Raw genomic sequence first — 27,500 nt, forward strand, 5'->3', positions numbered from 1 at the left:
TTTGGTAGGTATTTTCATTATTAAACATGCAATGAACTACACGGAGGGAAAAGTACACTGTGCATTCAGCACCACGGACAGAACTCTTGTTAACGGGTATGCACAAAATCACAAGAAAGAGAGAGAGCTCAACATTACCTTTAAACTACTCAATCAGTGTGAGGAGTGACGTCTCTGATGGGCATTGACTAGAACAGGTATAGTTTCTGACGTCGCTATGCGCAGGATTGTCGAGAGGTGAGAGTCAGTAAGAGATTATCTGTGCCTTGACTTGTTATATTTCATCACTGAAAATGTTTGGAGAAGAAACCAACAGCATGTAATTGCTGGTTGATATCCTCAAAACGATGAGAAAACTCACTGTTCAAAGCAGCAGCGGTGTATACTTCTCCCGCTGGTCTTCTGATAGGGAACAGACTAGTAGTGTCAGAAGGTGGGTGAGATTGTTGGCTTCTTCCTAGCGGGTCAGGAGGAGTCATTTTCCGTTGAAGGCTTTAACAAGGCTGTACATCTGATGTGTAAAAAGGCCCTTCCCTTGTAGTTTGGAATTCAGTTCATTCATGTGGGCCATGATGTCCACGGTGAAGGCAAAATCAGCCAACCATTCTTTATCTTGCAGTTGAGGGAAATCCACATATTTTCCTTTCATTTGCAAAAACTCAGCAATCTCCAACTTCAGGTCCCACACCCTTTACTCACCTTCTCCAAACTCAGCTATCTCACGTTTGTGTGGTAGGAGAGATCTGTATAACCCGACTGTCTCTTCCAACAGTGAGACAAACTGCCTGGGGTTTAAAGATTTTGCTCTTATGAAGTTTACCACTTTAGTGACTGTATCCACAACATGGATCATTTTCAGAAACACATTTGCAGAGCACCTCCTGATGAATAATGCAATGCAGGAAAATAATTCTCTGATCTGAGTTCAGCTCAGCTACTTGATATGGTATCCTTTTCAAAAGGCCAACATTTTTTCCTGTCAAGTTTGGGCACCTAGGTCACACTGGATAACTTTTCAAAACTCATTCCCCGCTTTGCCACACACTTATTAACCTCCTCCAATAAACCTTTTCCTGTGGCTGTGCTCTACATTGACTGCACTGAAGCAAGCTCCTCTGTCATTTCAAAGTCTGGGGTTATGACCTCGTAAGAATATCAACAACTGCGCCGTGTCACGTGCATCACTGCTCTCATATGTTTAGCTATTTTGTGGGACAGTACATAGCTAGCTCTCGCAATTCTGTCGCTTGCTGAATGCAGTTTTGTGAAAAGTCCTTGCTGCTTTTGCAACTGAGAAAGAAACTCTTTCGATGCACTTTCCCTCTGCTCAGAAGACATTCCTATATTTCTCGGCATGCTTCGTCTGGAAGTGTCGGGACAAGTTGTGGTCTTTCAAGACAGCGATGCTCTCTTTGCACACAGCTTTCCCTGATACCTCATTAAAGAAATATGTTGATGTCCACTCTTGCTGGAACACCCTACATTCATTGTCTACTTTCCTTTTCTTTGAAAAACAAATTTTTGCGCAATTTCTAGCTAGCTACTATTTGTTACTGTGACGTGTGTGTCAGCCTGTCAGTCAATGTCTGCCCTCGTACAGTTGTTATTTATACATGCCTTTAATAGTTTTATTTTTTCTGTTTTAATTTTAATAAAAAAAAAAATAATTACCCCCTTTTCTCCCCAATTTCATGGTATCCAATTGGTAGTTACAGTCTTATCTCATCGCTGCAACTCCCGTACGGACTCGGGAGAGGCGAAGGTCGAGAGCCATGCGTCCTCCGAAACACAACCCAACCAAGCCACACTGCTTCTTGACACAATGCCCACTTAACCCGGAAGCCAGCCGCACCAATGTGTCGGAGGAAACACCGTACACCTGGCGACCGTGTCAGCGTGCACTGCGCCCGGCCCGCCACAGGAGTCGCTAGTGCGCGATGGAACAAGGACATCCCTGCCAGCCAAACCTTCCCCTAACCCGGACAATGCTGGGCCAATTGTGTTCCGCCCTATGGGTCTCCCGGTCGTGGCCGGCTGCGACAGAGCCTGGACTCAAACCCAGAATCTCTAGTGGCACAGCTAGCAACTGCGATGCAGTGCCTTAGACCACTGCGCCACTCAGGAGGCAGGCTTTTCATTTGAATAGCAAATACGTTTTCTCAAATCTTTACTATAGATTTTTTTATATGTGATCTGAGCATGATTCCGCGGGCCGTATTGAATCAGGTGGCGGGCTGCATACGGCCCCCTGGCCTGCCTTTGCCCAGGCCTGGTCTAGACGTTCTCCCTCAGTATCCACTCCAGGCTGATCCAATAAGAGAATAGTCTGTATTGTCTTGAGAGACAGAACATAAATACATGTTATATACAACAATCAAGACAATAAACAGGTCCTATGCAACATCAAATATAACAGGCTCAGGGATCATTAAGCATGCTCATTTATAAGACGTATTGATGATGGCACAATACATATAGGTCATTTAGCAGACGCTCTCATCCAGAGTGACTAACAGGAGCAGTTAGGATTAAGTGCCTTGCTCATCGGCAGATTCTTCACCTTGTAAACTCTGGGATTTGAACCAGCAACCTTTCGGTTACTGGCCCAAAATTGTAACCGAACGGCTACTTGCCGCAATACTATTGACGGCTCTCTCGGTCTTGTGTACTTGAAGACTGTATAGCCGCCTCACAGTTCATAGGGTGTGAGTGGTCATAGGGTCAAGTTGTTTTTCTTCTTCTTCTGTGTGGGTTTACAAGCTTATTAGGATATTATTGGCAATTGTAAGCAACATGTTCTTCTCTACTACCACTATGGACTGTATTCTTCTCACACTGTTGGGTAATATAAACGATTGTTTATGTAAAACACATGAAATTGTATTTTGTGTAGACTTTACTGTGAAATGCTTACTTACGAGCCCTTTCCCTACAATGCAGTTAAAAAGTAGAAAATTAACAAATAGATACAAATAAAATAGTAACACATTACAGTAACAATAACGAGGCTATATACAAGGGGTACCGGTACTGAGTCAATGTACTGGGGTACGAGGTAGTTGGGGTGATTGCTTCAGGTAATATGTAGTTTTGGTTAGGTGATATAGGTAGGGGGAGAAAAGCAGAAAGTCTGGGTAGCAGTATAATTAACTGTTCAGCAGTCTTATGGCTTTGAGGTAGAAGCTGTTCAGGAGTGTTTTGGTCCCAGACTTGGCGCTCCGGTACCGCTTGCTGTGTGTGTGGTAACAGAGAGAACAGATTGTGACTTGGGTGGCTGGAGTCTTTGACAATTTTAGGGCCTTCTTCTGACACGGCTGGTATAGAAGTCCTGGATGGTAGGGAGCTTGGCTCTGGTGATGTACTGGACTGTATGCATTACCCTCTGTAGTGCCTTGCGGTCGGATGCCGAGCAGTTGTCATACCTAGCGGTGATGCAACCAGTCAAGATGCTCTCATTGGTGCAGCTGTATAACTGTTTGAGGATCTGAGGGCCCATGCCAAATCTTTTCAGCCTCCTGAGGGGGAAGAGCTCTTTTCGTGCAACTTCACGATTGTATTTCTTTGTTTGGACCATGATAGGTGATAGGTGATATGGACACCGAGGAACTATACTAGAGCTCCACCGATGTGAATGGGGGTGTGCTCGGCCCGCCGTTTCCTGTAGTCCACGATCAGCTCCTTTGTCTTGCTGACGTTGAGGGAGAATTTGTTGTCCTGGCACCACACCACGCCAGGTCTCGGACCTCCTCCCTGTAGGATGTCTCTTCGTCGTCGGTGTTGTCAGCAAACTTGATGATGGTGTTGGAGTCGTCTGCGACACGCAGTTGTGGGTGAACGGGGAGATCAGCAGGGGGCTAAGCATGCGCCCCTGATGGGCCCCCGTGTTTTGAGTCAACGTAGTGAATGTGTTGTTTTCTACACTCACCATCTGGGGGCGGCCCGTCAGAAAGCCCAGTACCCAATTGCAGAGAGAGGTGTTCAATCCCAGGGTCCTAAACTTAGTGATGAGCTTGGAGGGCACTATGGCGTTGAGCTGTAGTCAATGAATAGCATTCTCACGTAGGTGTTCCTTTTGTCCAGGTGGGAAAGGGCAGTGTGGAGTTCAATAGAGATTGCATCATCTGTGGATCTGTTGGGGCGGTATGCGAATTGGAGTGGGTCCAGGGTGTCTGGGATGATGGTGTTGATGTGAGCCATGATCAGCCTTTCAAACCATTTCATGGCTGCATATCTGAGTGCCTTGGGGTGATCGTCATTTAGACAGGTTTCCTTGGCGTTCTTGGGCACGGGAGACTATGATGGTCTGCTTGAAAGATGTGTGTATTACAGCCTAGGTCAGGGAGAGGTTGAAAATGTCAGTGAAGACACTTGCCAGCTGGTCAGCGCATGCTCTGAGGAAGCATCCTGGTAATCGGTCTGGACCTGCGGCCTTGTGAATGTTAACCTGGTTAAAGTTCTTACCCACATTGGCTACAAAGAGTGTGATCACACAGTCGACCGGAAAAACTGGTGCTCAGTGTTGCTTACCTTGAAGCTCGCGTCTGGGTTTCCCTTTGTAATCCGTGATAGTTTGCAAGCCCCGCCATATCCAACGAGCGTCAGAGCCGGTGTAGTAGGATTCGATTTTGGTCCTGAATTGATGCTTTGCCTGTTTGATGGTTCGTCGAAGGGCGTAGCGGGATTTCTTCTAAGCTTCTGGGTTAGAGTCCTGCTGCTTGAAAGTGGCAGCTCTACCCATTAGCTCAGTGCGAATGTTGCCTGTAATCCATGGCTTCTGGTTGGGATATGTACGTACGGTCACTGTAGGGACTACGTTCTCGATGCATTTAATAATGAAGCCAGTGACTGATGTGGTACTCCTCAATGCCATCGGATGAATTCCGGAACATATTCCAATCTGTGCTAGCGAAACAGTCCTGTAGCTTAGCATCCACTTTGTCCCATACATTATATTTCTAGACACTGTTTACCTAGCCAGCGTGCCATCATTGTCAGACAAACTTGAAGAAGAGTTACATTATGGAGTGTAGGCAGAGTCCTTAAAAAATACAGTTGGACGGGTGCCATTAGGTTGGCCATTTATTTTCATCTTTGTGAGTAATTTTAGAAATATCCTGTGAGTAATATTAGTCAAAACACTTACGCTTCAGAGAGCATCCCATTTGGACCGTCAGGTGTGGCACGTTGTTTCCTGTTGATCCAGGACATTCTGAAGATATTCTCCAACACCAGGATTGATGAGAGACAACGAACCGGTGTTTAGTTACACACACGCCATCTTCTGCTCCATCGTCAGTCTGATGTTCTACCTCCTCCATTGTCGTATTAAGCTGGTCCCATTCTCAACAACAGAGACATTCGCTGTCTGTTTGGTAGAGGTAGGCATCTACCTCAACTGCACCACCAGTCACCGTCGGTTCTGGCAAGAGCCTGTGATTCCTCGACAACTGCTCGCTCCTGTCTCTCTAGCTGTTCTCTCTCGGTCAGCCCGCAAAATGGAAAAACTCAGCCTCGGTATGATCCGTCTCTCAAACCGATATGGCACAACAGTACCATTCGGAAAATAAGGCCCATCTCCAATTTCCGCTTCGTTCTCGTGATCTGACATTCTTAACTCTAATCAAATTTGACGAGGGCAGCAAATACCGTGAGGGCAGAACATTTTTGTTTACATGCTCACCTTCAACCACGCCCACTTCGGAAGTCCCATCCTAGGTCCCGACTCGCAACCCGCATTAACCTACTTCCTGGATTTCAATACGAAACAACAATATACATTAGTAAAAAATGTGCCTATTGAAGTAAGATGACTGAGAAATTGTGACGAGAATGTCATTACAAGGACTATTGCAGTCATGAGAGGCCAGAGCGGTGTGTTTGGGAGGTTATTTATGATGATTTTGACGTTGTATGGGGTTTATGGGGCAGCAGAGTAGCCTAGTGGTTAGAGTGTTGGACTAGTGACCAAAAGGTTGCAAGTTCCAATCCCCGAGCTGACAAGGTACACATCTGTCGTTCTGCCCCTGAACAAGGCAGTTAACCCACTGTTCCTAGGCCGTCATTAAAAATAAGAATTTGTTCTTAACTGACCTGCCTAGTTAAATAAAGGTTAACTAAATGAAAAGATATATATATATATGGGGAAGGCAGGGGTAGAATCAGCTTATTACCTATATCTAAATACTCAAGAAATGGACCTAAAACCTTTCTGGGTTCCTGACAAATGGCCAGGCAAGTGTTATAAAGGTCCTAGAAGTGTTTTTGGGTGAACTTTCCCTTTAAAGGAAGAGTTTTTTCCCCCAACCAAGCATTTTATCTCATCCTTCGCCCCACTTTGCCCCTCTTCCCACCACAGACCCCCTTCATGAGACCCCCTCCAACTCACCTCATCTTAAAATAGCTAATTGCAACTTCGCACGTCTCAGCATAGCACAGCACATTTCAGCACAGCAGAGAACGATACATTTAGTTAATTAACTTCTGAACTATGAACTGAACAGGAGATATACGTTCTCAGGAGAGTGCTCACTGCTGAGTCAAGGCTCCTCACGGTAGAGCAGCATCTCAATACTCACCTGGCACACACACACACCCAGACCCCCCCCCCCCCCACACACACACACACACACACAGCCGTCACTGGGAGGGCCTGACTGTTAAGTGTGTGTCTGTGTGCCTCCTCAGCGCCGACCGGTGCTCCCAGCACACAAAGGAGGCCATTACCACTGACAGTGATAAATGAATGATAATGTTGTCATGTTAAGCAGCTTTGTAGTGCTTAAATTTGCACAACCAAGTACACATACAAAGGAAATCATTTCATCCATGAACAAAACTTGTGTAAATCATTACGGAGAGGGGTAGTTCAGTTTTCTGGTATTGTTCCTCAGTGTTTGCCTGTGTGTGTGTGTGTGTTTGAGTCCTGTTATTCTAGCCTTCTCCAGTTACTAAGGCCCTATTTTTTTTGTCACAGTGGAAGAGTAGAGGAGCTTTGAACTTTGACCTTTAGTAACATTGCGAATGCCTTTGTATGCTGAAAGCCTGGGGAAACTTCAGAAGCTCGCCAATGATTCATAGGATCCCTTGTTAATGCCGCGTTTCGGCACCAACTGTGTCCACAATGATCAGTGCAATTGACTTAAAGTAGTAATATGGGAAAAACATTATCTCACTCAGATATAAAGCTCTGGTATTGGCCTGCTTTGGATTCAGAGGGCTGGGCCTGGGGAAGGGGAAAGGCAGGGAGGTGGACCTGCTGACTGAGCTCCAGAGGAAGCCGTGTGCTTCATCCAGCAGATGATGATGCAAGTGATGCTGATGCTGCCAGTTGAGCGATTGCGTTTTGGCGTGCCTTCATCCTTCAAAATGAGACACTGCGGGTTTCTGTCCCGCGTGATGGATGGTTAATGCAACAAGAAAGCTTAACTCAGGTTCGACAATATGGTGGTGTTAGAGATTGATTTGTCACAAGACGGGGTTATTGTTTAACCTTCCCTTTAGGAAGCAGGGAAGACTGCAGAATGAGTTCTCCTAAAAAGCACTATGCTCATGTTGCCCAACTGAACTTTGCTACTTCATCCACCGCAGCGGGCGAGCCAGCGAGGCAACCGTCCCACGGTTAGTGTCACTATTTGTGTCACTATTTGTTGAGTCTAAGGCGGTATAGGGCCATAGAGGTTGTCTACCTTCTCGATGAAGAATGAAGCACCTCTTTAAGACCGGATGCCAGACAGGACAGAGTTCCTTCTCCTATTAACATTTGAAATAACCTTTCAGAGTTCATTTCACCCAGTGATAAACATAATGGCAATAACAATCTGCAATCCTTCAAGCCACATTGCTAATTTAAGACTGGCTTCCAAAACACACTCCTAATGAACCTCTCTGACAGTGTTGTGACATCATCAACACTGGACGAACTAATGTGTTGTGACATCATCAGCACTGGACGAACTAATATGATGTCAGTTCACGCCTCTCTCCTGTCGTGTGGGGTGTGATAAATAGATAGATGACCCTGGAGGAGGTGATAGCAGCAGGGTTGCAGATGCTAACTTGGTTAGCGTGTCAGAGACGTGTCTTAGATGTGTTCCGAGACGGCCTGTCAGGCTATATTGGGTTCATATGCTCCCCTCCCAGGCCTGGATGGATGGACAGGCTACCGAGACCAAAGGGGCTGCGGCTGACAGGATCAAAACACAAAACACTAAACTCAGCCCTGGATGAAGTCACAGGGACTTCTTGTGTGTAAACTATAGCTATATGGCCACTCTGTCCTCTTCCCCTCTAACACATAATACTCCTTAGTGGACGTCATTAGTGGACATCCTTAGTGGACATCCTTAGTGGAACTATACATATGCCACTGACTAATTGTCATAGGGAAAAGGCTTAGAGCCTTACAGTGATGGAGTATGTGGGTGTGATTGACCAAATTACAGTGGTGTAAAGTACTTAAATCGTTTTTTGGGGTATCTGTACTTTACTATTTATATTTTTGACAACTTTTACTTTTACTTCACTACATTCCTAAAGAAAATGATATACGTTTTACCCCATACATGACACCCAAAAGTACTCGTTACATTTTGAATGCTTAGCGGGACAGGAAAATTGTTCAATTCATGCATGCCCTTTTTAAGAGAACATCCCTGGTTATCCCTACTGCATCGGATCTGGCTCACTAAACTGACTCACTAAACACAAATGCTTTCATTTGTAAATTATTAAGTCTGAGTGTTGGAGTGTGCCTCTGGCTATCTGTAAATAAAAAAAAACACGAAATTGGTGCTGTCTAATTTGCTTAACATAAGGATTTTTTAAATTATTTATACGTTAACTTTTGATACTTAAGTATATTTTTTGCAATTAAAGTTACTTTTGATACTAAAGTATACATATTTAAAACCAAATACTTTGTCGTTTACACAATGCGTGACTTTCACTTTTACTTCAGTAGCTCTCTATTAAGAAATCTTTACTTTTACTCAAGTATGACAGTTAGGTACTTATTCCACCACCGCCAAAATCTGATACACATGGGTATGTGTCTGTCTTGAAAATGTGTATAAATTACATTTATCATAGCAACACAATATTAATATGATAAATGTAATTTATACACATTTTCAAGTATCAGAATCACACCCACATACCGCATCACTGTAATCAGACCCACATACTGCATCACTGTAATCACACCCACATACTACATCACTGTAATCACACCCACATACTACATCACTGTAATCACACCCACATACTACACCACTGTAATCACACCCACATACTACATCACTGTAATCACACCCGCATCACTGTAATCACACCCGCATCACTGTAATCACACCCACATACTACATCACTGTAATCACACCCACATACTACATCACTGTAATCACACCCACATACTCCATCACTGTAATCACACCCACATACTACATCACTGCAATCACACCCACATACTACATCACTGTAATCACACTGCATCACTGTAATCACTGTAATCACACCCACATACTCCATCACTGTAATCACACCCACATACTGCATCACTGTAATCACACCCACATACTGCATCACTGTAATCACACCCACATACTGCATCACTGTAATCACACCCACATACTGCATCACTGTATTCACACCCACATATTACATCACTGTAATCACACCCACATACTGCATCACTGTAATCACACCCACATACCGCATCACTGTAATCACACCCACATACTGCATCACTGTAATCACACCCACATACTACACCACTGTACTCACACCCACATACTGCATCACTGTAATCACACCCACATACTGCATCACTGTAATCACACCCACATACTACATCACTGTAATCACACCCACATACTGCATCACTGTAATCACACCCACATACTCCATCACTGTAATCACACCCACATACTACACCACTGTAATCACACCCACATACTGCATCACTGTAATCACACCCACATACTACATCACTGTAATCACACCCACATACTGCATCACTGTAATCACACCCACATCACTGTAATCACACCCACATACTACATCACTGTAATCACACCCACATACTACACCACTGTAAGGCTCACCAAGACTGTGCTTCAGCAAATATTTGAAATGGGTTTTCAGTTTGCAGTTTGATCAGAAGTATATTGAAAATATTCTGAAATCACGTTGTTGGAACAAATTGGAATGGCAAATTAAACACATTTATCATGTGACATTTTCAGTTGGGTTGATTTGGAGAGCAGGGAGGTAAAATCCTGTCTTATCACGTTGGTACATATGGACACCCCTGTGTCAGGGTTCCAGGTAGTATGGTGGGAAGACAGTATTGTGTGTACCACGTCTGTGTCTGATAAACAGATCTCTGGTTTGACAAAGTTAATTAGGTTTGCCTTCCTCGGTCTCTAGCGATCGATTTGAATCAGAACGTCAGAAAAAGAGGGAAGAGAACACAGTTGCCTATAGGAGGAGCGTGGTAATCTCAGTCCCATTGGATAAATCCAGATTAGACTAACTAGATTTTAGAGGTGGGATTTAATAAACAGGATTCAATCACTCTCTCTCTCTCTCTCTCTCACTCACTCACTCACTCACTCACTCACTCACTCACTCACTCACTCACTCACTCACTCACTCACTCACTCACTCACTCACTCACTCACTCACTCACTCACTCACTCACTCACTCACTCACACACACACACACACACACACACACACACACACACACACACACACACACACACACACACACACACACACACACACACACACACACACACACACACACACACACACACACACACACAATCTCACTAGGCAGGTTGTCATTGACCCAGGTTTATTTGATAAAATAAATGTTACAAATAAATGGAACAGTATGTACAATACATTTATTTATCTTTCTCTCTCTCTTTCTCTCTCTCTCTCTCTCTCTCTCTCTCTCTCTCTCTCTCTCTCTCTCTCTCTCTCTCTCTCTCTCTCTCAATTCAAAGGGATTTATTGGCATGGGAAACATATGTTTACATTGCCATAGCAAGTGAAATAGATAATAAACAAAAGTGAAATAAACAATAAAAAATGAACACTAAACATTACACAGCAAAATAATAAAGATATTTGTCTGTATACAGTGTTGTAACAATGTGCAAAGGACAAAAGGGAAAATATATAAACATAAATACGGGTTTACAATGGTGTTTGTTCTTCACTGGTTTCCCTTTTCTTGTGGTAACAGGTCACAAATCTTGCCGCTGTGATTGCACACTGGTATTTTACCCAGTAGATATGGGAGTTTATCAAAATTGTATTTGTTTTCAAATTGTTTGTGGGTCTGTGTAATCTGAGGGAAATGTGTGTCTCTAATATGGTCATACATTTGGCAGGAGGTTAGGAAGTGTAGCTCAGTTTCCACCTCATTTAGTGGGCAGTGTGCACATAGCCTGTCTTCTGTTGAGAGCCAGGTCTGCCTATGGTGGCCTTTCTCAATAGTACTGTAAGGCTATGCTGACTGAGTCTGTACATAGTCAAATCTTTCCTTTAAGTTTGGGTCAGTCACAGTGGTCAGGTATTCTGCCACTGTGTACTCTGTTTAGGGCCAAATAGCATTCTAGTTTGCTGTGTTTTTTTGTTGATTCTTTTCAATGTGTCAAGTAATTATCTTTTTGTTTTCTCCTGATTTGGTTGGGTCTAATTGTGTTGCTGTCCTGGGGCTCTGAGGGGTCTGTTTGTGTTTGTGAACAGAGCCCCAGGACCAGCTTGCTTAGGGGACTCTTCTACAGATTCATCTCTCTGTAGGGAATCATTTCCTTTTAGACGGTTGTGGAATTGAACGTCTCTTTTCTGGATTTTGATAATTAGCGGTTAATGGCCTAATTCTACTCTGTATGCATTATTTGGTGTTTTACATTGTACACGGGATATTTTAGCAGAATTCTGCATGCAGAGTCTCAATTTGGTGTTTGTCCCATTTTGTGAATTCTTGGTTGGTGAGCGGACGCCAGACCTCACAACCATAAAGGTCAATGGGTTCTATAACCGATTCAAGTATTTTTAGCCGGATCCTAATTGGGATGTTGAATATTTTTGCAGGTCTCTCTCTTTCTGTCTCCATTTTTCCATCTCTCTGTATTCATATCCTATACTGTGTGTCTTATTCGTTCTCTGACGAGGAGAAAGCAGGAATGTCCATCCAGGTCAATTAAAGCTGTTGATTGTCTTTGTAAGCGAGAGCCGTGGCTGAGAGGAATGGCGTGTAACCAAAGGGCACATTTCCAGTCGGTAACCTTTCGCTACTGGTCATTTAGTAAGTAATGTCAGTCCTATCAGTGGAAATCAATGCTCTCCAGTATGCTCCAATGAGATTAGCATTACTGTGAACGTTTAGCTGAATGATATGTCATTTATTGATGGTGACTCCCACTCTCTATCAGCTCACACGCATGACACCAGGGTGGCGGCGCTGACTCCATGCCATGATGTATAATGGTGCTCTGATACAAATTTTCAACCTGTATGTGCCTGGCATTCGTAATATAGCGTTAAGTGCCTCTCCCGATCGATTCTGTCATTATGGAATTAATGCTGGCCGTCCTAACGATCCTCCTCCCGCCTCGTGAATATTCATGTGGGGCAAAGACAAGACTGTAAGAAAATCTAGTAAGGATGTTGTCCCAGGATCCTTCAGGGGAGTGTCGAGATGGAGTCCCTAAAGTAAGCACCTTCTTAAATGACAACTTGAGTGGAGTGTAGTTCTCTCTCTCTCTCTCTCTCTCTCTCTCTCTCTCTCTCTCTCTCTCTCTCTCTCTCTCTCTCTCTCTCTCTCTCTCTCTCTCTCTCTCTCTCTCTCTCTCTCTCTCTCTCTCTGTCTCTCTCTCTCTTTCTCTCTCTCTCTGTGTCTCTCTCTGTCTCTCTCTCTCTTTCTCTCTCTCTCTCTCTCTCTCTCTCTCTCTCTCTCTCTCTCTCTCTCTCTCTCTCTCTCTCTCTCTCTCTCTCTTTCTCTCTCGCTCTGTCTGTGTGTAATTGCGATGTGGAGTCTCCTCCAGTAGCCCATCAGTGTTTAGGCTCTAATTGAACTTGTCTCAGTGTGTCTGGTCGTCTGTTCACAGTGACACCAGCTCCTTGGTGACTGACACACAGTGAATCACTGGGCTTTCTTTCTGGCCACGTGGCCAGTCTCTCTGACAATCACTCTCAGGAAGGAACACACAGGCAAAATGGCCGCCTTCGTTCTCTCTCTCTCTGGCTAGACATTCCACAACAATGCACTCAAGATGGGGGTCGTTGCCTGCGAATGAGATAGTCCAATATATTAGTCCTGATACCAAGTCTTGTAATACATGCGTTAAGGGAAGGTCAAACACCAGATGCGACATATTCATTGACACAATCTGAATCTCACCAGATCTGCTTTCAAGCAGCGGTGCCTCTTTAGCAACCCTTTGCACTATTCATCATTACATTAATGGAGGTCTCCAGAAACCACTGGTATTAATCATTCCTTATGGATTCAGTGTAATAGAAGTGGTGTCTCAAACGCAGCCCCCTGCCAACGTCCTCTGTGTTCATATCATAGTCCATTGGAAATCAATGACTAGAGCTCAAAATGTATGTCACACACACACACACACAATATTGTAATACTGCAATGCCATGAGGTGCATGCTGGGCCCTGTTAGTGCAGCGGTCTGGGCCCTGCTACTGGATCGGTCTGGGCTCTGCTACTGGATCGGTCTGGGCCCTGCTAGTGGAGCGGTATGGGCCCTGCTAGTGAAGCAGTCTGGGCCCTGCTAGTGAAGCAGTCTGGGCCCTGCTAGTGGAGCAGTCTGGGCCCTGCTAGTGAAGCAGTCTGGGCCCTGCTAGTGAAGCAGTCTGGGCCCTGCTAGTGGAGCAGTCTGGGCCCTGCTAGTGGAGCAGTCTGGGCCCTGCTAGTGAAGCAGTCTGGGCCCTGCTAGTGAAGCAGTCTGGGCCCTGCTAGTGAAGCAGTCTGGGCCCTGTTAGTGCCAAAGCATATTTTTCTCAGTGATTCCTTTCTTCCAGTGTCAGAAAAACAGCTAGTGAGGTACTGTTCAGCTCCTCCGGTTTCCTCCAGAGTGACTGTACTTTTCTTAAGGTTGCTCTGCAGAAAGAAGTTCCTTGTTTAGAGCACAGACTCTGACGGCGTGTTCTCTCCTTCCACTGCTCTGGTCATGGCTGACACTGTTGACTGAGCTCCTCCTCGGGTGAAGCTGTCCACTCTCAGTGGGGTGGCATCCATTTTAAATTGCTTTTTCACACTTACCTGGCCACGGGGCAACTCAAGCCCCACACCTCCACACTCAGGACATCCTGTGGGTGCCAGCTATTAGCAAGCGAGACCTGACACCTGCACAATAGCTCAGGATATATGTGATACACACCCACTCACACGCACGCACGCACGCACGCACGCACGCACACACACACACACACACACACACACACACACACACACACACACACACACACACACACACACACACACACACACACACACACACACACACACACACACACACACACACACACACACACACACACACGCCCACTCACACTCACCCTCACCCTCACACTCACACACTACATGCAGCAATGCCTCCATCAACAACACCTAACACTTCTTCCTCCCGCTCATCAGTCCCCTACTCGGAGTGGGGGGGGGGTGGCCGCATGCGACTGGCTGATTTGGGGAAGATGGTGCCTTATGTCTGGGGAAATGTGGTTTTCTGAACACTGACAGGGACATAAATCAACAAGTAGGAATGAAAAGCATTGATATGAACCACGCAAAGCCCAGAAATACACCCTGTGATGAATGTAGGGCTCATAAATAGAACTCAATGGCTACATCCCAAATGGCACCCTATTCCCTACATAGTGCACTACTTTTGACCAGAGCCCTATGGGCCTGGGTCTAAAATAGTGCACTATAACATAGTGAATATGATGGCATTTAGGATGGAGACAATCTCTCTCGCTCCCTCTCCTTCTCTCTCGGCCCAAAACGGACGAGTCGTACAATCAATAGAATGCTTTCTTCTCAGGGAAATACTTTGACCATGGAATTATTGTCCTGAGACCTTTAGCTTCTCGGATAGTGTTGCGACTCGCTGCCATAGCTCAACCATGTCACTCACAACACAATGTAGGTAACCGACAGAGGAATCAGTCAATCTGGATTGTAATCAATCATTCCATTGAAATCGATATGAAAACTCAGTAGGAATTGCGTTGAATCAAATCCAATGAATCTGTGTTGGGAGTTAAACGGTGTAAATAATGTCTAGACTCAAATACATGTAATGGTCTTTGAATAGCAAGGGCAGGGGATAAATGAATCATATTCAGACTCTGAGAACCAGCCAGCCAACCAGTCAGCCAGCCAGCCAACCAGCTTACGTTCTGCACTGCACTGCGGTCCAGATACTGTATCTAAAGGGCCGGAACAATGGATGAGGGGCGGACGCGGCGAATGGAACTCCAGACTTGGCACGTGGCGGACTTCCTGTCGAAGGCTGTAAATCCTCATGACGCTCTAACAGCCCCATCCCCCACCGTCCAACACTGCTGCCCCCCCCCCCCAGCATCCACCTCTGATGGAGAGCCGCAAGAAGTGTTTGCCCAGCACTTTTTAATCGACGCCTCACAACGGTTAAATTAAGGGCCGTGGGATCAATATATTAGCCGACCCACCTTTTCAAAATGCCCCACATTTAGTCTGTGCCTGTCTGTCTGCCTTTCTGCCTGCCTGCATGTTTGTCTGTCTGACTGTCTGTCTGTCTGCCTGTCTGTTTGGTCCTTGGGGTGACACAGATGGGCTTTGTCAACATTGTTACATCTGGTCCTGGTCTAATCCCCCCCCCCCCCCGCCCCAATGGGACTCCGTTCATGCAGCCAGCCCGTTGCCAAGGCGACGGTGCCAGGCACCCAGGCCAGGCGGGCCAGCGCCAGGTTTAGGACAGACCGATACCGTGCCAGGATGCCAAGGCTCTGCCTTTGTGTCCCTTTCCTGGAAAAGGAGGGACATGTTTACAACTGTGCTCATATTTTCAACTAAAGGGAGCCATTTAGAAGATGCTCTAATCCAAGATGACTGACAGTTATACATACATACATACATACATACATACATACATACATACATACATACATACATACATACATACATACATACATACATACATACATACATACATACATACATGCATTTCACGTAGAGATCACTGCAGAAGCGTAAATTGTTGTCATCCCTACAACCGTGATCAAATAAGTGATGCAAATAGGTTTTCGGTAGGACATATCAGATTTGTGCCAACTAGAGTTAAAACAGTCCTAGTTCAATAAGACTCAGACTATGTCCCAATTATCTCTCCTTCCTCCTAAAGTGCACACTTGTTCACTTCCCTTCACTGATTTGTAAATGACTGATATAAGAAATATGGTGGAAACTCCCACTAGCCCGTACTTCCACCAACTCAACGCTTTCAGACTTTAGGGAAGTAGTGAACGAGTGCACACTTCAGGAGGAAGGAGATATTTTTTAGCGATTTTTTGTTTTTGTTTTGATGGTTGATATTGAGTTTAAATTGTGTCAGTTTGGGCTGTATTGGAGGGGGAGAAGCAGACTTAAAAAATAAATAAAGAATGGTGAAAGATGAAATGACAGAGTTGAAGGGTTAGGTTGAGACAAGGCTTACATGCTGACCACACCGCTCACGTTGCAAAATAAATGTACACATACGTCATTCAATAATTTTATCTAAACTGCTCGCGCACATCAACGAACGTCTGCGTAGCCAGACGCTAAAATAGAACTTGGTTTTTAGGAGCATAGACCCACGTGGGTGATTGAAAGATGAACTGAGGTCCACAATCCAGTCCAGTTGGTGGTGGTAATGGACCTTTGAAGTTGGTTGCTCATTTTCGTTCAGACATAAAATCCACAGAAGAAGAAGTAGAAGAAAACTCCTACTACTGAAGATGAGTAGAAACTAAGTAGGTTTCCCCTTTCATCTGTGGATTAAATGTCGGAGTTGAGAACACACGATTTTGTGTCACTCAAAATTGTTTTAAATTCTACAAAGATCCAGGAAAAAAGGACCATATGTATTTCAGGTAAAATAACAACCCAATGTTCATATCCCAGGACAAATTTGCTAGCAACAGCAAACTAGCTAGCTAAATGTCCATGAATTTCATGTCTTTCAACCTGACCCCAAATTAATATAGTTGGTGCAGAGTTCGTTTTGATATTTCAACCTGCGTGTCTGGATCGCGTCTGGTGTGGATATACAAAATCAACGCGCGTGCAATGGCGCATGTGGATGCACAAGCGTTCCCAGTCTAGACAGCATGTTAGGGTGAGAGGGAGGTCAGGTGTCTTCTGTGCTATTGGCTAGATGCAGGAAGTGTGACGCAAGACAACAGGAAATGCATCTAAGTCCTCCTGAGGGCTTTATATGCAGTGTGGCAGTGCAGTGCTGAACTTGGCCGAAGGTCAGCTGCTAAGCTTCTCTTTTTTTGTAGCAGGACATATGCTAAGCACCTCAGGGACCCAGGTTACCATAGGAACAGAGACAAAAACGTCAGAAGCTATGGGAGCCATCGAAGGAGGTAATATTTGTTACATGACCAAGCCACAGATGGATTTCAGTACATTTGCCGCATCTCTGATGAAAATATTGTCATGTTTTATACAAAGTAGTTCAATAAAGGAAGAAGTTAGCACTTGAATACAGCTTAGAGACATAACACATGCCCTGCTAATCAATTCGTGGTAACAAATTGTGGTAACTCCCACTAGCCCATGCATCCTCCAATCTGACGGTTTTAGATTTAAGGGAAGTAGTGAACGAGTGCACACTTCAGGAGAAGGGAGATGATTTTGGCACGCACCGTCAGAGAGGGGTAACAGTGGTGGGGTGGAGAAGGCGGGGTCTGCATGACAGATGACCATGAGAAGACGGGCACTCCCTCCATTACCTTTTAGGGTCAAAGGTCACTGTGGTGTGGAAATGGGTCCCATCCCTCACCGGGAGGGAGGACTACACTCGTTTAAGTTGACATGGCCGTCTTTCACTACTCCAGTTTGAAGTTTTCCCTAGGTCAGATTCCCCTCCTCCAAACCTAACCTAGTCTGCTGATGGAAAAATGTATGTGTTATGGCTTTACACCCCCTGCTATATTGTAGATAAAGAGCTACCCGTCTAACAGAACACAGAGTGTTTTTTAATGGACGCCTATCCAACATAATCCAGGTAAAATCAGGAATTCCCCAGGACAGCTGTCTAGGCCCCTTACTTTTTTCAATCTTTAGGCCATGGTGGCGAAGTAATTACAATATAGCAATTAAACACTGGAATGGTAGATGTGCAGAAGATTAATGTGCAAGTAGAGATACTGGGGTGCAAAGGAGCAAAAGAAAAATAACAGTATGGGGATGAGGTAGTTGGATGGGCTATTTACAGATGGGCTATGTACAGGTGCAGTGATCTGTGGGCTGCTCTGACAGCTGGTGCTTAAAGCTAGTGAGGGAGATATGAGTCTCCAGCTTCAGTGATTTTTGCAATTCGTTCCAGTCATTGGCAGCAAAGAATTGGAAGGAGAGGCGGCCAAAGGAGGAATTGGCTTTGGGGATGACCAGTGAAATATACCTGCTGGAGCGCATGCTACGGGTGGGTGTTGCTATGGTGACCAGTGAGCTGAGATAAGGCGGGGCTTTACCTAGCAAAGACTTATAGATGACCTGGAGCCAATGGATTTGGCAAAGAATATGTAGCGAGGGCCAGCCAACGAGAGCATACAGGTCGCAGTGGTGGGTAGTATATGGGGCTTTGGTGACTAAATGGATGGCACTGTGATAGACTGCATCCAATTTGCTGAGTAGAGTGTTGGAGCCTATATTGTAAATGACATCGCCGAAGTCGAGGATCGGTAGGATGGTCAGTTTTACGAGGGCATGTTTGGCAGCATGAATGAAGGAGGCTTTGTAGCGAAATAGGAAGCCGATTATAGATTTTATTTTGGATTGGAGATGCTTAATGTGAGTCTGGAAGGAGAGTTTACAGTCTAACCAGACACCTAGGTATTTGTAGATGTCCACATATTCTAAGTCAGAACCGTCCAGAGTAGTGATGCTGGATGCCGGGCAGGCAGGTGCTGGTAGCGATCGGTTGAAGAACATGCATTTAGTTTTACTTGCATTTAAGAGCAGTTGGAAGCCACAGAAGGAGAGTTGTATGGCATTGAAGCTCGGCTGGAGGTTAGTTAATGCAGTGTCCAAAGAAGGGCCAGGAGTATACAGAATGGTATCGTCTGCGTAGAATTGGATCAGAGAATCACCAGCAGCAAGACCGACATCATTGATGTATACAGAGAAAAGAGTCGGCCCGAGAATTGAATCCGTGGCATCCCCATAGAGATTGCCAGAGGTCCGGATATCAGGCCCTCCGATTTGACACACTGAACTCTGTCTGAGATGTAGTTGGTGAACCAGGCAAGGCAGTCATTTGAGAAATCAAGGCTGTTGAGTCTGCCGATAAGAATGTGGTGATTGACAGAGTTGAAAGCCTTGGCCAGGTCTATGAATACAGCTGCACAGTATTGTCTCTTATCGATGGAGGTTATGATATCGTTTAGGACCTTGAGCGTGGCTGAGGTGCACCCATGACCAGCTCGGAAACCAGATTGCATAGCGGAGAAGGTACAGTGGGATTCTAAATTGTCGGTGATCTGTTTGTTAACTTTCTTTCGAAGACCTTAGAAAGGTAGGGTAGGATAGATATAGGTCTGTAGCAGTTTGGGTCTAGAGTGTCTCCCCCTTTGAAGAGGGGGATGACCGCGACAGCTTTGCAATCTTTGGGAATCTTAGACGATACGAAAGAGAGGTTGAACAGGCTAGTAATAGGGGGTGGCAACAATTTCAGCTGATAATTTTAGAAAGAAAGGGTCCAGATTGTCTAGCCCTGCTTATTTGTAAGGGTCCAGATTTTGCCGTTCTTTCAGAACATCAGCTATCTGGATTTGGGTGAAGGAGAAATGGGGGAGGCTTGGGCAAGTTGCTGTGGGGGGTGCACGGCTGTTGACCAGGGTAGGGTTAGCCAGGTGGAAAGCATGGCCAGCCGTAGAAAAATGCTTATTGAAATTCTCAGTTATAGTGGATTTATCAGTGGTGACAGTGTTTCCTAGCCTCAGTGCAGTGGGCAGATGGAAGGAGGTGCTCTTATTCTCCATGGACTTCACAGTGTCCCAGAAGTTTGCAGGATGCAAATTTCTGTTTGAAAAAGCTAGGCTTTGCTTTCCTAACTGCCTGTGTATATTGGTTCCTAACTTCCCTGAAAAGTTGCATATCGTGGGGGCCATTCGATACTAATACAGTTCGCCACAGGATGTTTTTGTGCTGGTCAAGGGCAGTCAGGTCTGGAGTGAACCAAGGGCTGTATCTGTTCCTGGTTCTAAATGTTTTTGAAAGGGGCATGCTTATTTAAGATTGTGAGGAAAGCACTTTTAAAGAATAACCAGGCATCTTCTGCTGACGGAATGAGGTCAATACCCTTCCAGGATTCCCGGGCCAGATCGATTAGAAAGGCCTGCTCGCTGAAGTGTTTTAGGGAGCGTTTGACAGTGATGAAGGGTGGTCTTTTGACCGCAGACCCATTACGGACTCAAGCAATTATGCAGTGATCGCTGAGATCCTTGTTGAAATCAGCAGAGGTGTATTTAGAGGGCAAGTTGGTTAGGATGATATCTATGAGGGTGCCCGTGTTTACGGATTTGGGGTTGTACCTTGTAGGTTCATTGATCATTTGTGTGAGATTGAGGGCATCAAGCTTAGATTGTAGGATGGCCAGGGTGTTAAGCATGTCCCCGTTTAGGTCACCTAATAGCACGAGCTCTGAAGATAGATGGAGGAGGCTTCTAATGTTAACATGCATGAAACCAAGACTTTTACAGTTACAGAAGTCAACAAATGAGAGCGCCTGGGGTATGGGAGTGGAGCTAGGCACTGCAGGGCCTGGATTAACCTCTACATCACCAGAGGAGCAGAGGAGGAGTAGCATAAGTGTACGGCTAAAGGCTATAAGAACTGTTCGTCTAGTACGTTCGGAACAGAAAGTAAAAGGAGCAGGTTTCTGGGCGCAGTAGAATAGATTCAATGCATAATGTACAGACAAAGGTATGGTAGGATGTGAGTACAGTGGAGGTAAACCTAGGCATTGAGTGACGATGAGAGAGGTATTGTCTCTAGAGACATCAATTAAATCAGGTGAGATCACCACATGTGTGGGAGGTGGGACAAGAGGGTTAGGTGAGGCATATTGAGCAGGGCTGGAGGCTCTACAGTGAAATAAGACAATAATCACCAACCAAAACAGCAATGGACAAGGCAAATTGACATTAGGGAGAGGTATGAGTGATCATAGGGTTCAGAGAGTAGCTGGGCTGGAGACACGGCGATTCAGACAGCTAGCGGGCCGGGGCTAGCAGGCTAGCAGATGGGCCTTAGAGGGACGTTGCGACAGAAGAAGTCTGTTGTAGCCCCCTCGTGCGGTTACGTCGGCAGACCAGTCGTGATGGAGCAACAGGGGTCTGTGTAGTAAAAAGGTCCAGGCCAATTGGAAAAATAGGTATAGTAGCCCAACGAGTGGCTGGTGGACCTCTTCAGCTAGCCTGGAGATGGGCCTAGCATAGGCTAGCTCCAGGCTAATTGGTGCTTGCTTCGGGACGGAGACGTTAGCCAGGAGAAGCCAATCGGATAGCAGCTAGCTAGCTGCGATGATCCAGGTGAAGAGGTTCAGAGCTTGCGGTAGGAATCCGGGGATATGGAGGAAAAGAAATCCGATAAGCTCTGGGTTGAATCACGCTGTGCAGACTGGCAGGAGTTGTCTGGGCTAAAGGTTAGCTGATGACCGCTAGCAGTGGGGGTTCTTTTGGGGGTTCCGGTTCTAAAGTAAAGAAAATAGCAGACCCATACCACATTGGGTGAGGCGGGTTGAAGTATGTTGACGTTGGGGTTAAGAAAATAAAAATATACCATAAACCTCAACTAAATCTTGTAATAAATAATGTTGAAATTGAGCAAGTTGAGGAGAGACTAAACTGCTTGGAGTAACCCTGGATTGTATACTGTCATGGCCGTCAAAACATGTTGATACAACAGTAGCTAAGAGGTTGGAGAAGTCTGTCCATAATAAAACACTGGTCTGCCTTTTTAACAACACTATCAACAAGGCAGGTCCTACAGGCCTTTGTTTTGTCACACCTGGACTACTGTTCAGTCGTGTGGTTAGGTGCCATAAAGAGGGACCTCGGGAAATTACAATTGGCCCAGAACAGGGCAGCGCGGCTGGCTGTTAAATGTACACGGAGAGCTAACATTAATAATATGCATGTGAATCTCTCATGGCTGGAAGTGGAGGAGAGATTGACTTCATCATTACTTGCTTTTGTAATAAGTGTTGACATGCTGAATGCACCGAGGTGTCTGTTTAAACTACTAGCACACAGCTCAGACACCCATGCATACCCCACAAGACATGCCACCAGAGGTCTCTTCACAATCCCTAAGTCCAGAACAGACTATGGGATGCACACTACATAGAGCCATGACTACATGGAACTCTATTCCACATCAGGTGACTGATACAATCAGATTTTCAAAACAGGTAAAAATACACCTTATGGAACAGCAGGGACTGTGAAGAGACACACAGAGGCACAAACCCACATACACACAGGCACAGACCCACATACACACAGGCACAGACCCACATACACACAGGTACAGACCCAGAACTCTATACACATGTGCACATGAATGTTATATTGTAAATATGTGGTGATGGTGTGGTGGCCTGAGGGTACACACGGAATGTGTTGGGTAAGGTGTTATGAAATGACATGTCATGTAATATTTTAATCTGTATAGAACTGTCTTATGTTGCTGGACCCCAGGGAGAGTAGCTGTTGCTTTGGCAGCAGCTAATGGGGATCCATAATAAATACCTTATCCATTAGTGGAGAAAATGCTAAACTGACCCAAGATCAGCGTCTAGGGGCAACTTCACCCTGCACCGGTAAGGAAGGGGACGATGGGGTTGTGATAGTTATATTGAGTTTAGATTGTGGTAGTATTGGTTTGGGCTGTATTGGAGGCAGAGAAGAAGACATTAAAAAGAAATTAAGATTGGTGAAAGATTAAATGCCAGACTTGAAGGGTTAGGTTGAGAGGGAGATCAGGTGGCTTCTGTGATATTAGCCAGATGTAGGAAGTGTGATGCAGGACATCCGGGAAATGCCTCTAAGTACGGGCCCACCTGAGGGTTTTATATGCGGTGTGGCAGTGCAGGGCTGAACTTGGCTGAAGGTCAGCTGCTAAGCTTCTCTTTTTTTGGAGCAGGACATATGCTAAGCACCTCAGGGACCCAGGTTACCATAGGAACAGAGACAAAAACTACAGAAGCTATCAGAGCAATCGGAGGAGGTAATATTTGTTACATGACCAAGCCACGGATCACCAAAGGGTGGATTTCTGTACATTTGCCACATCAGTGATGAAAATAGTGTCATGTTTAATACAAAGTAGTTCAATAAAGGAAGAAGTTAGCACTTGAATACAGTTTAGAGACATAACACATGCCCTGCTAATCAATTCGTGGTAACAAATCACACATTTCTCTAAGAAAATAATTGAGTCAGGCAAATATGGCAAATATGGTAAACACTCCCACTAGCCCATGCATCCTCCAATCCGACGCTTTCAGATTTAAGGGAAGTAGTGAACGAGTGCACACTTCAGGAGGAAGGAGATGATTTTGGCACGCACCGTCAGAGAGGGGTAACAGTGGTAGAGTGGAGAAGGCGGGGTCTGCATGACAGATGACCATGAGAAGACGGGCACTCCCTCCATTACCTTTTAGGGTCAAAGGTCACTGTGGTGTGGAAATGGGTCCCATCCCTCACCGGGAGGGAGGACTACATTCGTTAAACCTGACATGGTAGTCTTCCAGGATAACATTTTCCCTAGGTGCAAAAATAAGGTCAGATTGTCCTCCCCCAAACCTAACCTTATCCATTAGTGGGGAAAATGCTAAACTGATCCAAGATCAGCGTCTTGGGGCAACTTCACCCTGCACCGGTAAGGAGGTGGGTGGGTTGTAATAGTTGATATTGTTTAAATTGTGTCAGTTTTGTTTTGGACTGTATTGGAGGAAGAGAAGAAGACATTAAAAATAAATAAAGATTGGTGAAGGATCAAATGCCAGAGTTGAAGGGTTAGGTTGAGAGGGAGATCAGGTGTCTTCAGTGCTATTGGATAGATGTAGGAAGTGTGATGCTAGGACAACAGGAAATGCCTCTAAGTACGGGCCCACCTGAGGGTTTTATATCAATCAATTTTATTTATTTTATTTTATATGCGGTGTGGCAGTGCAGGTCTGAACTTGGCCGAAGGTCAGCTGCTAAGCTTCTCTCTGTTTGTAGCAGGACATATGCTAAGCACCTCAGGGACCCAGGTTACCATAGGAACAGAGACAAAAAATGACAGACGCTATCGGAGCAATCAGAGTAGGTCATATTTGTTGCATGACCAATCCACGGATCACCAAAGGATGGATTTATGTACATTTGCCGCATCTCTGATGAAAATATTGTCATGTTTTATACAAAGTAGTTCAATAAATGAAAGAAGTTAGCCCCTGAATGTCTCTCGAATACGGTTAGACGCTTTGCTGAGCAATTCACGGTAACAAATCACAAATCTCTCTAACAAAATAATGGAGTCAGGGAAAGTCCAAAGTAAAGGCCTCAATGGCTTTTACTCCTGTCTCCTTCTGACCGAGGGTGAAGACAGAGGGACACAAGGAGTAAGACGTAGAATGTGGGGACAGACTTGGGGGAAAAGAAGGCGACGAAAACAAATCAGGTTGCGGGCGTGTCCTCCCAGAGTTATCTGACATTTCGCAGCCCTGAATACACAATAAAACACCCTGTTCTGGCATCGATTGATGCCCCCGTCCCGCTTCTTTCACCATTCACTGCCACTGCTGTGTATTTTATTGTACATAACCTCAATATGGTTGCTCCTCAGGGGCGGCAGAGGAGGCACGCATTTATTTATCTGTGATTTTCCCCCCTGCCGCCCCCCCACGCCATACGCTGTATGTGTGCTCTTAACAGAATGGTTTGTCGTTATACACACAAAGCCCCTGTAGCGCAGCGGGAGGTTCACTTCTCTCTCAATTCAATTCAGTAGACTTTATTGACATGGCAAGTTAAATTACTTTGTCAAAGTATAAATGCAGTGCATTCGAAAAGTATTCAGACCTCTTGACTTTTTCCACATTTTGTTACGTTACAGTCTTATTCTAAAATTGAATATTTTTTTCACATTAGTATTCAGACCCTTTACTCTGTACTTTGTTGAAGCACTTTTGGCAGCGATTACATCCTCAAGTCTTCTTGGGTATGATGCTACAAGATTGTCACACCTGTATATGGGGAGTTTCTCCCATTCTTCTCTGCAGATCCTCTCAAGCTCTGTCAGTTTGGATGGGGAACATTGCTGCATGGCTATTTTCAGGTCTCAAGAGATGTTCGATTAGGTTCAAGTCGGGGCTCTGGCTGGGCCACTCAAAGGCATTCAGTGACTTGTCTCGAAGCCACTCCTGCGTTGTCTTGGCTGTGTGCTTAGGGTCGTTGTCCTGTTGGAAGGTGAACCTTCGCCCCAGTCTGAGGTCCCCACAGAATGATGCTTCCACCACCATGCTTCACCGTAGGGATGGTGCCAGGTTTCCTCCAGACGTGACGCTTGGCATTCAGTTCAAAGAGTTCAATCATGGTGAGAGAATCTTGTTTCTCATGGTCTGAGAGTCCTTTAGGTGCCTTTTGGAAAACTCCAAGGGGGCTGTTATGTGCCTTTTACTGAAGAATGGCTTCCGTCTGGCCACTCTACCATAAAGGCCTGATCGGTGGAGTGCTGCAGAGATGGTTGTCCTTCTGGAAGTTTCTCCCATGTCCACAGAGGAACTCTGTAGCTCTGTCAGAGTGACCATCGGGTTCTAAGTCAAGGCCCTTCTTCCTTCCATTTAGGAATTATGGGAATTAAAGGAATTACCACTGTGTTCTTGGAGACCTTCAATGCTGCAGAAATTCTGTGCCTCAACACAATCCTGTCTCGGAGCTCTACGGACAATTCCTTCAACCTCATGTCTTGGTTTTTGCTCTGACATCCATTGCCAACTGTGGGACCTTATATAGACAGGTGTGTGCCTTTCCAAATCATGTCCAATCAATTGAATTTAGCACAGTTGGACTCCAATCAAGTTGCAGAAACATCTCAAGGATGATCAATGGAAACAGGATGCACCTGAGCTCAATTTTCAGTCTCATACTGTACCAAAGGGTCTGAATACTTACGTGAATAAGATATTTCTGTTTTGAATTTTTAATAAGTTTGCTAAAATGTCTAAAAACCTGTTTTCGCTTTGTCATTGTGGGGTATTGTGTGTAGATTGATTCCGAAAAATATAATTTAATCAATTTTAGAACAAGGCTGTAACGTAACCAAATGTGGTTGGACCAACGTCAATAAGGCATCAATAATAAACTCATTAAACAAAGAAACGTCCTCTGACTGTCAACTGCGTTCATTTTCAGCAAACTTAACATGTGTAAATATTTGTATGAACATAACAAGATTCACCAACTGAGACATAAGCTGAACAAGTTCCACAGACATGTGACTAACATAAATTGAATAATGGGTCCCTGAACAAAGGGGGGGGTCAAAATCAAAAGTAACAGTCAGTATCTGGTGTGGCCACCAGCTGCATTAAGTACTGCAGTGCATCTCCTCCTCATGGACTGCACCAGATTTGCCAGTTCTTGCTGGGAGATGTTACCCCACTCTTCCACCAAGGCACCTGCAAGTTCCCGGACATTTCTGGGGGGGGAATGGCCCTAGCCCTCACCCTCCGATCCAACAGGTCCCAGACGTGCTCAATGGGATTGAGATCCGGGCTCTTCGCTGGCCAAGGCAGAACACTGACATTCCTGCCTCGCAGGAAATCACGCACAGAACGAGCAATATGGCTGGTGGCATTGTCATGCTGGATGGTCATGTCAGGATGAGCCTGCAGGAAGGGTACCACATGAGGGAGGAGGATGTCTTCCCTGTAACGCACAGCGTTGAGATTGCAGGCAATGACAACAAGGTCAGTCCGATGATGCTGTGACACACCGCCCCAGACCATGACGGATCCTCCACCTCCAAATCGATCCGCTCCAGAGTACAGGCCTCATTCCTTTGACGATAAACGCAAATCCGACCATCGCCCCTGGTGAGACAAAACCGCGACTTGTCAGTGACGAGCACTTTTTGCCAGTCCTGTCTGGTCCAGCGACGGTGGGTTTGTGCCCATAGGCGACGTTGTTGCCGGTGATGTCTGGTGAGGACCTGCCTTACAACA

At 45.3% G+C, this 27,500-nt stretch overlaps 1 protein-coding gene across 2 annotated transcripts in view; it reads left to right on the forward strand.

The window, feature by feature from the left end:
* Window positions 1-27,500, forward strand: part of LOC139577267 (transmembrane protein 132C) — a 491,028-nt gene that overhangs the window by 123,897 nt on the left and 339,631 nt on the right. The window lies entirely within an intron of this gene.

The sequence above is a fragment of the Salvelinus alpinus genome, chromosome 5, assembly GCF_045679555.1.
Source record: "Salvelinus alpinus chromosome 5, SLU_Salpinus.1, whole genome shotgun sequence".
In the NCBI taxonomy this organism is placed as follows: Eukaryota; Metazoa; Chordata; class Actinopteri; order Salmoniformes; family Salmonidae; genus Salvelinus; species Salvelinus alpinus.